The sequence below is a fragment of the Choloepus didactylus genome, chromosome 18 (assembly GCF_015220235.1).
Source record: "Choloepus didactylus isolate mChoDid1 chromosome 18, mChoDid1.pri, whole genome shotgun sequence".
Lineage (NCBI taxonomy): Eukaryota > Metazoa > Chordata > Mammalia > Pilosa > Megalonychidae > Choloepus > Choloepus didactylus.
This window is the reverse complement of record NC_051324.1, coordinates 50,787,686-50,803,058: the sequence shown is the minus strand read 5'-3', so window position 1 is coordinate 50,803,058 and position 15,373 is coordinate 50,787,686. Positions and strand designations below refer to the sequence as shown.

The window sequence follows — 15,373 nt, the reverse complement described above, 5'->3', positions numbered from 1 at the left end:
CATAGGGAGGTGTGGAATTTAGTTAGTCTCCTAGATCAACTAGCAAATATCCAGAAACAACTAGTAAATAAACTGGAACAAATGTTGGGGGACTTCTGTGACAGACAACATTGTATACCAGTCTGGAATGAGTGGAACAACTAAGATCATAGTGTAGAACTGTTAAGTAAAACTCTCCAAACTGCAGAGCTGGTGCCCCCCTCCCCCCATCGGCATGGCAGGCAGAGTTGAACACTTCCCCGTGGGAAAAAGAAGCAATCCCTGCTGGGAGCAAGGAAATATCGCCCAACCAAGCTTCAATTGTGGTTTTAATTAACAAATTTAGACTACTGAATACAAGCTACAAGCACAGATAAACCCAGAGCAAACAGGAAAGGAACCTGGAGGTTTCTCCTGGCAGAGAGGAGGCAGGGCTGATGGGAAAAAAAATACATAAATAAATAAAAGCAGAGGCTTTTGGAGTCAGCTGAGCTCAGAATACTGGAAAAGAGCTGTGTCCCCAAGAAAAGGAGCACATAGAACCAGGTACCACCTCTGGATCTTGATTGGTGAACTGGAGGGCTGGGGACAGGCTGTGAAAAGGGGACTGCTTTCTTTTTGGCTGTTTTTTCCTCTCATTCTAACTAGCTCATTAGAGAAAGCCTCAGGCATTTTCAGTTGTCAGCAGTGACCCAGGCAATGGTGGAGTTAAGATAGAGAGTCAAAAAAAACTCAGGTGTGGGAGATATTTCCCTAAAGGGCTTATCTTCCCTAAGAAAAGGGGGGTCAGGGCCCACCCAAGTGGTGGCCCTTCTTCAGAGAACTCAGACCCCAAGGGCTGGGGGAGAAAAAAAAGACTTAAGCTTGGCTTCTGACACCCTCAGCCTCTGGCAGGGACAGGGTGTACTAAGAATTAAAGGTACCACAACTCTTTATGATGGTGGGGAGCTGCAGGCAGGCAAGCACTACCTTCTGGGTGGGGCAGAAAAAAACACAGCATCTAGAGGTCTCACAGGAAAGTCTGACAATCTTCTGGGTCTCACCCTCAGGTAAAGCTGATACTGAATACACTCTCCTCATGACACCTGGGCCCATCTGGTCTGGGAAAATCTGATTGGGATAATCAGGGAAAACAGATGCCTAGACAACAACAAATTGCAAATCACACTGGAAAATGAAGCTATGGCCCAATCAAAGGAAAAAACTTACACTTCAAATGAGATACAGGGGCTGAAACAACTCATTAAAGATCTTCAAACAAATATGCTAAATCAATTCAAAATTCAAATCAACGAGTTGAGGGAAGATATGGCCAAAGAGATGAAGGATACAAAGAAGACATTGGGTGAAGATAAGGAAGAACTCAAAAATGTGAAAAAACAATTGGCAGAACTTATGGGAACGAAAGGCACAATACAAGAGATGAAAAACACAATGGACACATACAACAACAGATTTGAAGAGTAAGAAGAAAGGATTCATGAATTGGAGAACAGGACAACTGAAATCCGACACACAAAGTACAGATAGGGAAAGGAATGGAAAAATATGAGCAGGGACTCAGGGAATTGAATGACAACACAAAGCACGTGAATATATGTGTCGTGGGTGTCCCAGAAGGAGAAGAGAAGGGAAAAGGGGCAGAAACAAATAATAGAGGAAAATCACAGAAAAGTTCCCATTTCTTATAAAAGACATAAAATTACAAATCCAAGAAGTGCAGCATACCCCAAACGGAATAGATAAAGGTAGACTGACTGCAAGACACTTAATAATCAGATTGTCAAATGTAAAAGACAAAGAGAGAATTCTGAAATCAGCAAGAGAAAAGTGATCCATCATATAGAAGGGAAGCTCGACAAGACTGTGCAGATTTCTCAGTAGAAAGTGGAAGCAAGAAGGAAGTGGTGTGATATATTAAAGATACTGAAGGAGAAAAACTGCCAACCAAGAATTCTGTATCCGGTAAATCTGTCCTTCAAATATAAGGGAGAGATTAAAATATTTACAGATAAACAGACACTGAGAGAGTTTGTGAATGAGATACCTGCTCTACAAAAAATACTAAAGGGAGCACTACAGTCAGACAGGACAAGACAGGAGAGAGAGGTTTGAAGAAGAGTATATAAATGAAGACTATCAGTAAGGGTAAAAAGAGAGAAAGGGCAAAAAATAAAAACTAAAATGAGATATGACATATAAAATCCAAAAGACAAAACGGTAGACAGTAGACATTACATTGAGTGAAATTAGCCGGAAATAAAAGGATGGATACTGTATTGTCTCACTAATATGAACCAGCATTGATAAGGGAAATTTGAGAGTTGAGAACACAGGGTATCAGGAGATAGAAAGAGGTTAGAGATCGGGCATTTGATGCTGAAGGAGTACAGATAGTTCAACAGGATTGATCGTATAGATTCAGAAATGGAATGGATAGCATAACACTGTGTGAAGGTAGTACAATATTGTAGGTACTTTGAACAAGGTGAGAGTGAATATGGTTGAAACAGGAAAGCTAGGGGCATGTATGCCACCAGAAAGAAAGATAGAAGATAAAGAGTGGAATTATATAACTTAGCGACAGCTAGAGTGGTCAATGATGCTGATTACATGTAGAAATATAAGAATGTTTTTAAATGAGGGAGAACAAATGAAGGTCAACATTGCAAGGTGTTGAAAATTGGATGGTATAGGGGAAAAATACAATCAACGCAAACTAGAGACTATGGTTAACATAAATATTGTATATGTTTCCATTCACAGTAACAAAGGCAATATATCAAAGCTAAATATCTATAAGAGGGGGATATATGGGATTCTTGGTGGTGGTGGTATTGTCTGACCTACTTTGTATTTTATTTTATTTTATTTTATATTATTTTATTTTTTCTTCTATCTTTTATTTTTTTATGCTTCATTCTTTTCTCCTCTTCCTCTTTCTCTGTGGGAGAAAAGAGGTGGCCTAAGGGTACATCAGCTGATAAATGGAATGATGGAATAATGAGCAACAGTAAGAAGGAATGAAGTTGTGACATATGCTACTAGGTAAATGGACCTTGAGGAAAGTGTGTTGAGTGAAATAAGCCAGAATCAAAAAGACAAACATTGTAATACCTCACTAATGTGGACTAACTATAACGTGCAAACTCTAAGAATTGAATCTGAGAACGTAGGTTAACGGGGGAAAGCTTATGGTAAAGGTTCCTAGATTGTAAGCTCTTACAGCAGTCACATCTATTTGTGAGTTTTAACAGTTGTCTCTCAATTCTGAGATGCTGAGCTGTTTGTGTATAACCTTGGTTGGTCCCTGGAACTTCAGGTATCTGTGTGACACCTGAGACTCAGAGCGAGTTCAGCAGCTATGAATGTCAGCCTTACCCCATACAACAAATTTTAAAGAAGCTGAAAAAGAGATCAGACATCAGTTAGAGATATGAATGAAATGGGCTTGGTTAGAACTAAGGTAAACCAGACTAAAGGGTAAAGGATGATATTGACTGTATTTTAAAACCTGAACTGTGTGAGACCAAAGGAAGAGATGTTTATTTGGTGGAAAATCTTTATTTTCTTTAGCATGCTGTATAATTTTACATGTATGGTCAGTTTATTCAAACACCATAATTACATGGAACCTTGAACAGGGTGTGAGATCTGGTTGGTTTGTATAGATTAGCATGAAACCCTGATACATCCCAGAGTAATTTGGGCAGAAAATAAAAAGTATTTGCAAAGCCCCCTTGAGGACCAGAGGAAAAATGTGGAAATAGTAAACTTCCCCACCTGGGGAATCCCTGATACTTTCGCAAGCATTGGAGACTACCGGTTTAGTAGGCAAAGCCCTCGATCTTGGTGCTTGCCCTTATGCAGCTTGTTACTGCAAAAGAGAGGCTAAGCCTACCTACAATTGTACCTAAGAGTTACCCCTAGAGAACCTCTTTTGTTGCTCAGATGTGGGCTGTCTCTCTAAGCCAACTCGGCAGTTAAATTACTGCTCTCCCCTCTACATCAGACATGACTCCCAAGGGTGTAAATATCCCTGGCAAGGTGGAACATGACTCCAGAGATGAGCCTGAAACCGGCATCATGGGAATGAGAAAACCTTCTTGGACCAAAAAGGGAAAGCAAAATGAAACATAATAAAGTTGCAGTGTCTGAGAGATTTCAAATGGTATGAAGAAGACATTCTGGAGGTTATTCTTATGCATTATATGGATATCCCTTTTTTGTTTTTAGTGTATTAGAGTAGCTAGAAGGAAATACCTGAGACTGTTGAACTGCAATCCGGTGGCCTTGATTCTTGAAGACGATCGTATAACCATGTAGCTTACATGGTGTGACTGTGTGATTGTGAAGACCTTGTGGCTCACACTGTCTTCATCCAGTGTATGGACAGATGAGTAGAAAAATGGGGAAAAAAAGTAAATGAATAATAGCGGAAGAGAAGGGGTATGAGACGCTTTGGGACTTCTTTTTTACTTTTATTTTTATTCTTATTTTTATTTTTATTTTTTAGAGTAACGAAAATGTTCAAAAAGTTGATTGTGGTGATGAATGCACAACTGTATGATGATACTGTGAACATTGATTGTACACTTTGGATGATTGTATAGTATGTGCATATATCTCAATAAAATTGCATTAAAAAAAAGAAGTCAGGAATCAGAAGAGATGCAGCATCAAGGCTGCGGAATTTACGCTAAGTTGATTGAAGGTGTTTGTTAAAGAACCTGCGACTCTTAAATGGGGCTGGTGGGGTTGGTGCACCATGGCAGCTTAGAAAGAGGAGGGGCACCAATGCAGCTGTCAGCAAGGCCTGGCCAAGCAGTGCAGGGGATAGAGAGAGCCAGACAAGACACCTTGAGCCTTCAGATTTGTTGGCAAATCTATTTTGAAACCTATACATTAGATGCCATTAAATATTCTTCTCAAATGTCCTGTTCTGATAACCTTCTGGTTATGATTTAGCTTTTCATGCAGATACTCTTATAGGAACAGTATGTTTGTCTAAATGACCTATGAAAACTCTAGTTCCTCTCTAAGTTATTTCTCATGTAAATTAATTATAAATTGTTAATACTGATTTTATGGGCTTGGTAAAAGTGGGTCCGCCCTGAGGTGGTTTCACCCTTAAAATTTCAGTCAAAGGGCTTTTTTCCTAGGTTTCCTTCTTGAAGTTGTGTAGTTTTTTACACTTAGGTCCATGGTCTATATTGAGTTGATTTTGTATATGATGTAAAGCATGAGTCAAGGTTAATTTTTTTGCACAGGGATGTTTAATTGTTTCAGCGCCATTTGTTTAAAAGACGAACATTTCTCACTACTTATCTTGACATCTTTGTCTAAAATCAATGGGTAATATATGTGTGGATCTATTTCTGGAGTCTCAAGAATGTTGTTCCATTGACCTTGACAGATGTTATTTCACAATAGCACACAAATTAACCTTGCTATTGAAGCCAAATAATGGTGTGCTTCATGCAACTTGTGCAAGTTACTCTACCTCCCTCATCTATGATTTCATCAGCTCTAATATAGGAGAAATAATAACAGCCTCTCAGGATTGTATGAGAATGAGATTGTCGATAAAGGATCCAGCTCAGTACTTAATGCATAGTAGCTACTCATTAAATCACAGTAACTCATTCCAAAGTATTCCCTCTGTTGCAAAGCCAAGTTACTAAGCAAAGAATTCCAGAGACAACCTCTAGGAAGATAACACATCTCTTGCCTCTTAAGGTGATGCTGTCAAACCTCTTGTTTTCGTCTCAGAGCGGCATTAGACTTTGTGCAACTAAGTGCTTTGGCTGTTCTTTTTATTCAGCTTTTCGTCAAAAGGTCCAGCTGCCCACCACTTGGGAACCCACCTAATGCCAATCTTCACTTTGGATAGTACATCCTTCCTCCTCCTTTACAGATTCCTACCCATTCTCTTTTTCCCAGTAAACTCGGATTTTAATATCCCTAGCTGCTTTATCTTTTTCACACAAAGTGAAAGAAGCACCCTTTTATGATCCAGAGATTAAGATTAGATCAAAGGGTTATATTCCTATTTCATAGCTACCTCAAATCTTAGGACTCGGTACAAGTTTATTTTCCTTTATAATGTTTATGGCATGAGACCAAATTTATTCAAAGTTTGGGAGCACAAGAAAGGTGGCCCCAGAGTGTGTGCTTTTCAGGGGTGATTCTTAATCCCAATTCCTGCTGAGATGAATTAAATGATACCAAAATACCATTTCCATGCCATCAAAGAACAGATTCCTTCAGGTGAGGGTGGGGCTCGCTTTGTTCGTTGGTGCCAGAGCGCGCCAGTGGTTGACCAGAAACCATAGAATATTCAAGGCCTCCCGTCGTTGATGGGAACTCCTAAAGGCAGTGTCTGTCGGTCATAGAGGTGGAAACGGTAACTGGGAAGAGCTTTGCAGATAGAAAAGTGTTCCACAGATGGAGCATAGTTATTTCGATTGTTAGAGAAGCAACTCAAAGTCAGCACATTCCCTGTGTCCTGTTCCCTGTGTTAGTTCTACTTGGAGAAAGATGCAAATAAAAGCACATTAAGCCTGGAAGCAGGGGACCTGGGCATTGTGACTGCTGCTATCATTTATTAGATGTGTGAATTTCATTTTCTCATTCTGAAAATGGCAACTAAATCTTTGCTCTGCCCAACATGTATGGTCATTGTGAGTCTTGAATGAGATAATAGATACAAAATTCAGTTCAAAAGGGAGGCCTTATAAAGGAAGTGCTATTAAAAAAAAAAGCAAAATACATAAAATGAGATCCGAAAATACAGATTTTATTACAATAGACCAGCTAGGGAAGACAATTCAGATATCATCAAGAGTGAAAAACAAATACGAAACACTTTCCAATGAAAAAAAGCTAATCAGTATTGATCATTTCGAGAGCTAAATACACAATCATAAGATTTAAATTTTTTTTCTTTAATTAGAGACGAAAATTGATGATTGCTTTCCCAAGGCTGAGACAATGAATCCAGGGCAACTTCTGATGGTGCTGACCAGCATTCTAGAGGAAATGAAGAATGAAATCAAGGTGAAGTAGACGGCATTCCTCAGCAGACTCACAAGCATCGCCTGAAGAAGATGCCAGCAGTGTTCAATGTCAGCATGTTGTTCTCAGGAAAGCATGGGGAGCAAGTTCACTGCAGGAGTAGGAACATTGGTAAATGGTTGAGAAAAGATGGCTCATGGCGTTGGTGCGTCTGGGTGAGTGCTTTAGCAACAGGAAGGGCGGCAGCAGCTGGAAACACAGCAAGGGCTCCGGCAGCAGCTGGAACCACAGCAAGGGCTGCAGCAGCAGCTGGGGCGGCAGCAGGTGGTCCTACAGCAGGTGGTCTGACAACACACTGGGGGACAGCAAGGCTGGCAGCACCTGGTTCCACAGCTATTGGCTAGGCAACCGGGCACGCAGCAGCACGTTGGTTGGTAGCAGGTTCTCGAGCAGTACACGGGGCCACTGCAAGCTGGCCGGCAGCAGGTTGTGTAGCAGCAACTGGGGCAACAGCAAGGCTGGCAGCAGATGGACCCACAGCAGGATGGACAGCAGCAAGGCTGGCAGCAGCTGGAGCCACAGCAGGTGGGCTGGCAGCAGGTGGTCCTACAACAGGTGGTTCTGCAGCACGTTGGCTGGCAGCAAGGGGAGCAGCAAGGGGAGCAGCAGCAGCACATGGTGTCAGGTGTGGAGGGCAGGTTCCTGCTCAGAGGTGAGTTTCCCAGATTCTGAGAAGTCCTTCTCTTGTGGGGCTTTTATTCACTGGACCCCCAATGTTGGGACCAATGGGCAGAACTTTTCCTTGTTGTTGTTTATGTTATTTTCCATGGTCCATGCGGAAATGGCCCAAGGAGGAAGTTGGTCCTGAAGTGTTAAGAATTTTCTCAGGGTAATTGATTTGTTTGTTTTCCTAATTGAAACTGAAAAATAAGAGTATTTTCCTGAAATGGTCTATGCAGTCAAGAAATACTGTTAAGCCTGTTAAGATGTCACAGGTGTCAGTCTGCATCTGCTTTCCCTTGGCAAGACTTACATTGGGAAGCACTTTGTAGAGAGGGTGATGGTGATGTGTGTAAGATATAGGATCCTTTGCATTATTCCCCAACTCTTCCCTTTCCCCCTGGTTCTAGGGAATAGATGTTCCTCTATCACGAAAACAGTGCATCTTCCCTTGAGGACAACATCACGTGTTGTCGAAGCTTGATAAGCCAACTTGAAATCTGTCCATTGATTCCATACACAGCCAACCACACAGTGCCAGGTCCTCAACCCCACATCCCCGTATTCGAAGCTTATCAAACACGGGCCTGTCCTCTGGTCAGTGGTGACCAGCGTAGCAAGAGATTTCTGTCCCTCCTCCCGCTGCTGAGGACGAGGTTCCCGTTAAAGCTCCTAATAAATGCTGCATCTTATTCTCCAGGCTGGACTCGTCCGAGTGACTCTTTGGTGTGTTGTGCCCCTCGCAGTTGGGTTGAAGGCTGCCTTATAGCACAGCCCCTGGCCTTACTGGAAACATGCTGAGTCATGGTGCTGAGTAAAACCCAGGTTTACTAGGTTGACTAGGCTTCTGATTCCACCTGTAACGTGGAGAAGCATAGGATTTACCCTTCATTTGTAGACAATAACGAGGGCTGGAGAAATATATAAAACAAGTATTTACAGCACAGCAGCCAACTTGCGCTACAGTCCTTGAAAAAGGGAAACCCGCGAGGTGAAGCTCGCATTTTCCCCAGGGTTTTCTCTGTTTTCAGGATTTTTTTCCTTTCAAGGGATATCGCCCTACCTCCAGATCAAAAGTCACCCTCATAAATTATCTAGTAAGAATTTTAAGGTTTTGTTTTTTATCTTTAGGTAATTCATACTCCTAGATTGAACTTTTGTACATTGCATGTGGTTGGAATCCAATTTTTTCTGTCGCTTGTGGATAGATTGTTTCCAGCTTTGATCAATGTACATTCTAGGCTTCATCCTTCATGTTTTTATCTCTGTCTTCTCTCTTATTTTTGATCACTTCTGACAATGGGTTATCAATTTTTTACTTAAAGAAACAAGAAAGAGAGCAAATTTTGGCTTTGTTCGTCCTCTCTTTTGTATCTTTGTTAATTATTTCAGTAACTGAAACTTTAATTGTTTTATGATTTCTTGATGGATCCTTTTTAATTTTTCTAACTCATTCAGACAGGCACTTAACTAATTTTGAGGTTTTCTTCTCATCATAATAATTAAGGCTATGAATGTAGTCAAAGTACCAATTTGACAGCATCCCCAAATTTTGATATTTAGCATATTCTTTGTCATTCTTTTAACACACTCTATACCTCACATTTTATTTATTCGGGTTTGGTCTCCATGTCACTGTATCTCCTGCTATTTTTCCCTTCCATTGTGCAGTGTAATGACTAAGTTCTACTATTTGTTTTCTAAGTAATATTTTCTAGCTAATATTGTACCTGTTCTCTCTGCCTTTAGCATACATTTATTTTTATTAACACACCCTTTTGGAATTATTTCATACTTATCGAAAAGTTGCAATAATATTACAAAGTATTCCTGTGTATCTCATATTTTATACAAAAATGAATTAAAGTTGATCATGGTCTTAAATGTAAATTTTGAAAGCATGAAACTGTTAAAGAAAAACAGCGCATTAGAAGACATAGGTGAAGCAGATGGTGTGGGAGGGAAGGAGGTAGGTGTGGCTCACAAAGTCTACCTGAGGGATCCTTCTGAGAATGGAAATGTTCTATATCTTGACTGTATCAATGTCAATTCCTGGTTGTGATATTCTGTAGTTTTGCAAGATAGGCCTGTTGGGTATTGTGTAGAGGATACAGGGGATAGATGTGTTTCAAAATAAAAATTTTCTTTAAAAATCCGACTGAAGGAAGGAAGGCAGGTTATATCTCCTTTTCTTTTTTCTGTGTTTTCTCCACATTTTACAGACAAGGGAAGTCTGAACATAGCAAACTTCTCAATCCTTCTGTGCATCAATTTGTCATTGATCGGAGTACCAGGATTGGCATTTGTATGGAACTGGCATACGCCTTAAACTATTGGTGCTATCCCAGATTTCAGGTCCACAGACTGATATTCCTTCCTATTTAAATACAACTCAAGTGAAATTGTTGTGATACATATGCCATGTGCAAAGAATTCAGAGTAGACATTCTCTAGTAGAAAAGGAGGGGAGCATTGTTACGTACCTTCTATAGAGGCAAAGAAGATGAAGAAGGGTTTCCTGAAAGTATTACTTTGTCTTTCCCATAATACTATATTTTCAGAGGACACAAACTTGGAATTATCTTTTATGTTCAGCTGTTGTCATAGGAAGAGGAAATTGCTGCAGGCCATGCCTCCCCCATCACCACTCACGGTGGGAGTCCTGCTTGGGATGGATGGGTCCCGTACAAGCTGATGATGTCATATTATTACCTAATGAAAGTAAAGGGCCAATGTCTGTTCCTGAGGACAGACATGTATGGTTGAGTGTTAAATATTTGGAAGAAAGAGAATGGGATGAAACCCTGAGTCTCCTAAAATATAGTTTGATTTTTATGCATAAAACTTCAAAAATAGTCCATAAATTTTATGATAAAAATCAACAGGGAAAAAACATAAATTCCCACTGTCGATGCTCATGTGCAGAGACATGAGTGAGTCTGTATCAGAAGTCAGGGAGCAGTAGAGGTGCCGCGTCAAAGCTGCGGAATTTACACTACGTTGATTGAAGGTGTTTTCTAAATAACCTGCGACTCTTAAATGGGGCTGGTGAGGATGGTGCACTGTGGCAGCTTAGAAAGAGGAGGGGCACCAATGCAGCTGTCAGCGAGGCCTGGCCAAGCACTGCAGGGGATAGAGAGAGCCAGACAAGGCACTTTGAGTCTTGAGATTCATTGGAAAACTATTGTGAAACGTGTGCATTAGATGCCATGCAAAATTCTTCTCCGAATGCCCTGTTCTGATACTTTGGTTATGATTTAACTTTTCATGCATTTATGCATATAGGAAAAATATACTGGTCAAAATGACCTATGAAAATTGTAGTTCCTCTTTAAGTTATTTCTCGTGTAAATTAATAATAAATTTGCATACTTATTTTTTGGGCTTGATTACAGTGAGTCTACCCCTAGGTGGTTTCACCCTTAAAATGTAAGCGAAAATGCATTTTGCCTGTTTCCTTTTTGAAGTTCTGTAGTGTTACATTTTTACGCTTAGCTCCTGATCCTCTTTGACTTGATTTCTGTATGTGATGTGAAACATGAGTCAAGGTTCATTTTTTTGCACAGGGGTGTCATTTGGTCAAAAGACTAAACTTTCTGACTACTCATCTTGGCACCTTTGTCTAAGATCAATGGGTAATGTATATGTGGATCTATTTGTGGACCCTCAATTATGTTCCATTTATCTATATGGCTCTCAATTCCCAAACAACACCGAAAACAGCATTGCTAGTGAAGCCATATTAAGATGTGTTATTCATGCAAGTTTGGAAAATACCTCCAACATTTATGGTTTCTTAAGATCTGATATAGAGGCAATAATACCCACCTTTCAGGAATCTTCGAGAATGGGATTGTGGATAAAGGATCCAGCTCACTACCTAGTATGGAGTAGGGACTCATTAAATCAGCGTAACTCATCCCAAAGTGTTCCCACTGTTGGAAAACTAAGTAACTAAGCAAAGAATTCCAGATACAGCCTCTAGGAAGATAATACATCTCGTGCACTCTAGTGCATTAACCAACCAAAACACCTTTGTGTCCCTTAAAAAGGTGACCCCATAAAACCCTCCTACTTTCATCTCAGAGTTGCTTTTGCCTTTGTGCCACTGAGTGTTTTGGCTATTCTTTTTTTCTTTTTATCTTTTCATTGAGTGATCCAGGTTCCCTCCACTTGGGAACCAAACTAATATCCATCTTGACTTTGGGTAACGCATGCTTCCTTCTCCTTTTCACATTCCTATCCATTCTGTCATTTTCCCTGTAAACTCTGATTTTAATATCCCTTCCCTGCTTTATCTTTTTCCCATAAAGCAGAAGGACCCTTTTATGTTCCAGAGATTATGATTAGACCAAGGGTTTTTAGCCCATTTCATTGTTATCTCAGAACTCATGACTTGGTACACATTTCATTGCTTCATAATGTTGAGGTCATGAGACCATATCTATTCAATGTTCGGGAGCCCAGGAAATGTGGCCCAACGTGTGTGTCAGTTACCGCTGAGATGAATTAAGTGATACCTGGATACCATTTCCATGCAATCAGAGAGCAGTTCTCTTTAGATGACATTGGGGCTCACTTGGTTCGTTGATGACAGAGTGCATTAGTCGCTGACCAGAACCTGTAAAAGATGCAAGACCTCCCTTTGTAGACAGGAAATCCTAAAGGCAATGTCTGTTGGTCATAGAGGAGGAAAGGGTATCTGGGAAGAGCAGTGAAGATAGAAAAGTGTTCCACAGCTCAAGAGTCTAGTTACTTCCATTCTTATAGAAGCAACACAAGGTGAGCGTATTCCCCGTGCCTTGTTACATGTGTTAGTTCTACTTGGAGAAAGATGCAAATGTTAGGCCTGGAAACAGAGGACCTGGCATTGGGATTGCTTCCATCATTTCCTAGATGTGTGAAATTCATTTTCTCATCCTTAAACTGGCAATGAAATCTCTGCTCTGCCCAATTTATAGGGCCATTTCGAGACTTGAATGAGGTAATAGATATAAAATTCAATTCAAAAGTGAGGACTTATAAAGGAAGCACTATTGAAAAAAAAGAAAACCCAAGAAACATGCCATCTTATGCAAGAAAATACAGATTTTATTAGCAAAGAGCACCTATGAACACAATTCAGATACCATTATGAATGAAAACAAAACTCAAAATAATATCCATATGAAAAATGCTAATCCATTTTGATCATTGTACAGAGCTAAACACACAATCAAAAGATTTAAAATTTTTTTTCTTTTTAGTTAGAGACAAGAAATGATGATCACTTTCCTAAGGCTGAGACTGTGAATCCCGGGCAAATTCACATGGCGCTGCCCAGCACTGAGCGCAGTAATGCGGAGGAAATAAAGGAGATTCAAATCAAGGTGAAGTAGGACGGCATTCCTCAGCAGAATCGCAAGCTTTGCCTTACGAAGATGCCAGCCGTAGTCAAAGTCACATGTTGTTTCTCAGGCAAGCATGGGGGACGAGATTTTTGCAGGAGTAGGAACTTGTAGAACGGTTGAGGATAGATGGTCTGTGGTGGGTGGTGGCTCTGGGTATGTACTTTAGCAACAGGTAGGGCGGCAGCAGCTGGAAACACAGCAAGGGCTGCAGCAGCAGCTAGGGCGGCAGCAGGTGGTCCTACAGCAGGTGGTCTGACAACAGACTGGGCAGCAGCAAGGCTGGCAGCAGCTGGACCCACAGCAGGATGGACAGCAGCAAGGCTGGCAGCAGCCTGACCCACAGCAGGTGTTCTGACAGCATGCTGGCAGCAGCTGGACCCGTAGCAGGATGGACGGCAGCAAGGCTGGCAGCAGTTGGACCCACAGCTATGGGCTAGGCAACCGGGTACGCAGCAGCACGTTGGTTGGTAGCAGGTTCTCGTGCAGTACACGGGGCCACTGCAAGCTGGCCGGCAGCAGGTTGTGTAGCAGCAACTGGGGCGGCAGCACGGCTGGCAGCAGCTGGACCCACATCAGGATGGACAGCAGCAAGGCTGGCAGCAGCTGGAGCCACAGCAGATGGGCTGGCAGCAGTTGGTCCTATAACAGGTGGTCTGACAGCAAGTTGGCTGGCAGCAAGGGGAGCAGCAAGGGGAGCAGCAGCAGCTCATGGTGTCAGGTGTGGAGGGCGAGTTCCTTTTCAAAGGTGAGTTTCCCAGATTCTGAGAAATCCTTCTCTTTGGGGGCTTTTATACACTGGACCCCCAATATGTGGACCAATGAGCAGAAACTTACTTGTTGTTTATGTTGTTTTCATGGTCCATGGGGAAATGGCCCAAGAAGGAAGTTGTTTCTTAAGTGTTAAGAGTTATCTCAAGGTAATTGATTTGTTTGTTTTCTTAAGTGATACATAAAAATAAGACTATTTCCCGGAAATGAGACATGCAGTCATGAAATATTTTTAAGCCTGCTGAGATGTCACAAGTGTCTGTCTGCATCTGCTTTCCCTCGGTGAGACTTACATTGGGAAGCATCTTTGAAGAGAGGGTGATGGTCATGTGTAACATATATGAGCTTTTGCATTATGCCACAACTCTTTCCTTTCCCACAGGCCCTAGAGGACAGATGCTTCCATATGCCTAAGCAAATTGATAGACCAACTTGAAAGCCTTAATTTGATTCCATACACAGCCAACCACAGTGTGTCAGGGCCTCAACCCCACGTCCCTTTGTCTGAAGTTTATCAAACATTGAGTTGTCCTCTGGTCAGTGCTGACGAGCATAGCAAAGAACTTCTGTCTCTTCACGCTGCCGAGGGCGGGGTCCCCACATAAGCCCTGGTAACTTCTCCATCTTATTCTCCAGGCTGGACTCGTCCGAGTCATTCTTTGGTGTGTTGTGCCCCTCGCAGTTGGGTTGAAGGCTGCCTTATAGCACAGCCCCTGGCCTTACTGGAAGCATGCTGAGTCGTGGTGCTGAGTTAAACCCAGGTTTACTAGGCTTCTGGTTCCACCTGCAATGTGGAAGCAGCATAGGATTTACCCTCCAGCTGTAAACAAAATTGAAAGCTGGGGAAACATATAAGACGAGTATTTCCAGGAGAGCAATCTGATTTGCCTATGATTTTTCAGTGAAGGAAACGCATGAGGTAAAGCCTGCATTTTCTCCAGGTGTGCCAGTTTGGATGTATTATGTCCCCCAAACGCCATGTTCTTTAATGCAATCTTGTGGGGACAGATGTATTCGTGTTGATTAGGTTGGAATCTTTAGATTAGGTTTTCCGTGGAGATGTGACCCACCCAACTGTGCGTAATATCTTTGATTAGATTATTTCCATGGAGGTTTGGCCCCACCCATTCAGCCTGGGTCTTGATTTGTTTACTGGAACCCTATAAGTGCTCAGACAGAAGGAACTCAGTGCTGCTTCAGCTTAGACAGACATTTTGGGGATGGCCATTGAAAGTAGATTTTTGCTAGTCCAGAGTTTGCCTGGGAGAAACTAAGAGAACACCCCCAGATACCTAGAGAAAAACATCCTGGGAGAAGGCCATTTTGAAACCAGAACCCCAGAGCAGATGCCAGCCACGTGCCTGTGCATTCCCAGCTGACAGTTGTTTTCCAGACACTATCAATATTCTTCAGTGAAGCATTAGCAAACAGGAACACCAGGTTTTCCTCATTTTTTACAATGTTTGTCCTGGTCAAGAGATATCTCCCTACTTGAAGAT

At 41.6% G+C, this 15,373-nt stretch overlaps 1 pseudogene; it reads right to left on the bottom strand.

The window, feature by feature from the left end:
• Positions 1-13,268: 13,268 nt before the first annotated feature.
• Positions 13,269-13,816, bottom strand: LOC119514099 (annotated as a pseudogene).
• Between the last annotated feature and the right edge of the window lie 1,557 nt (positions 13,817-15,373).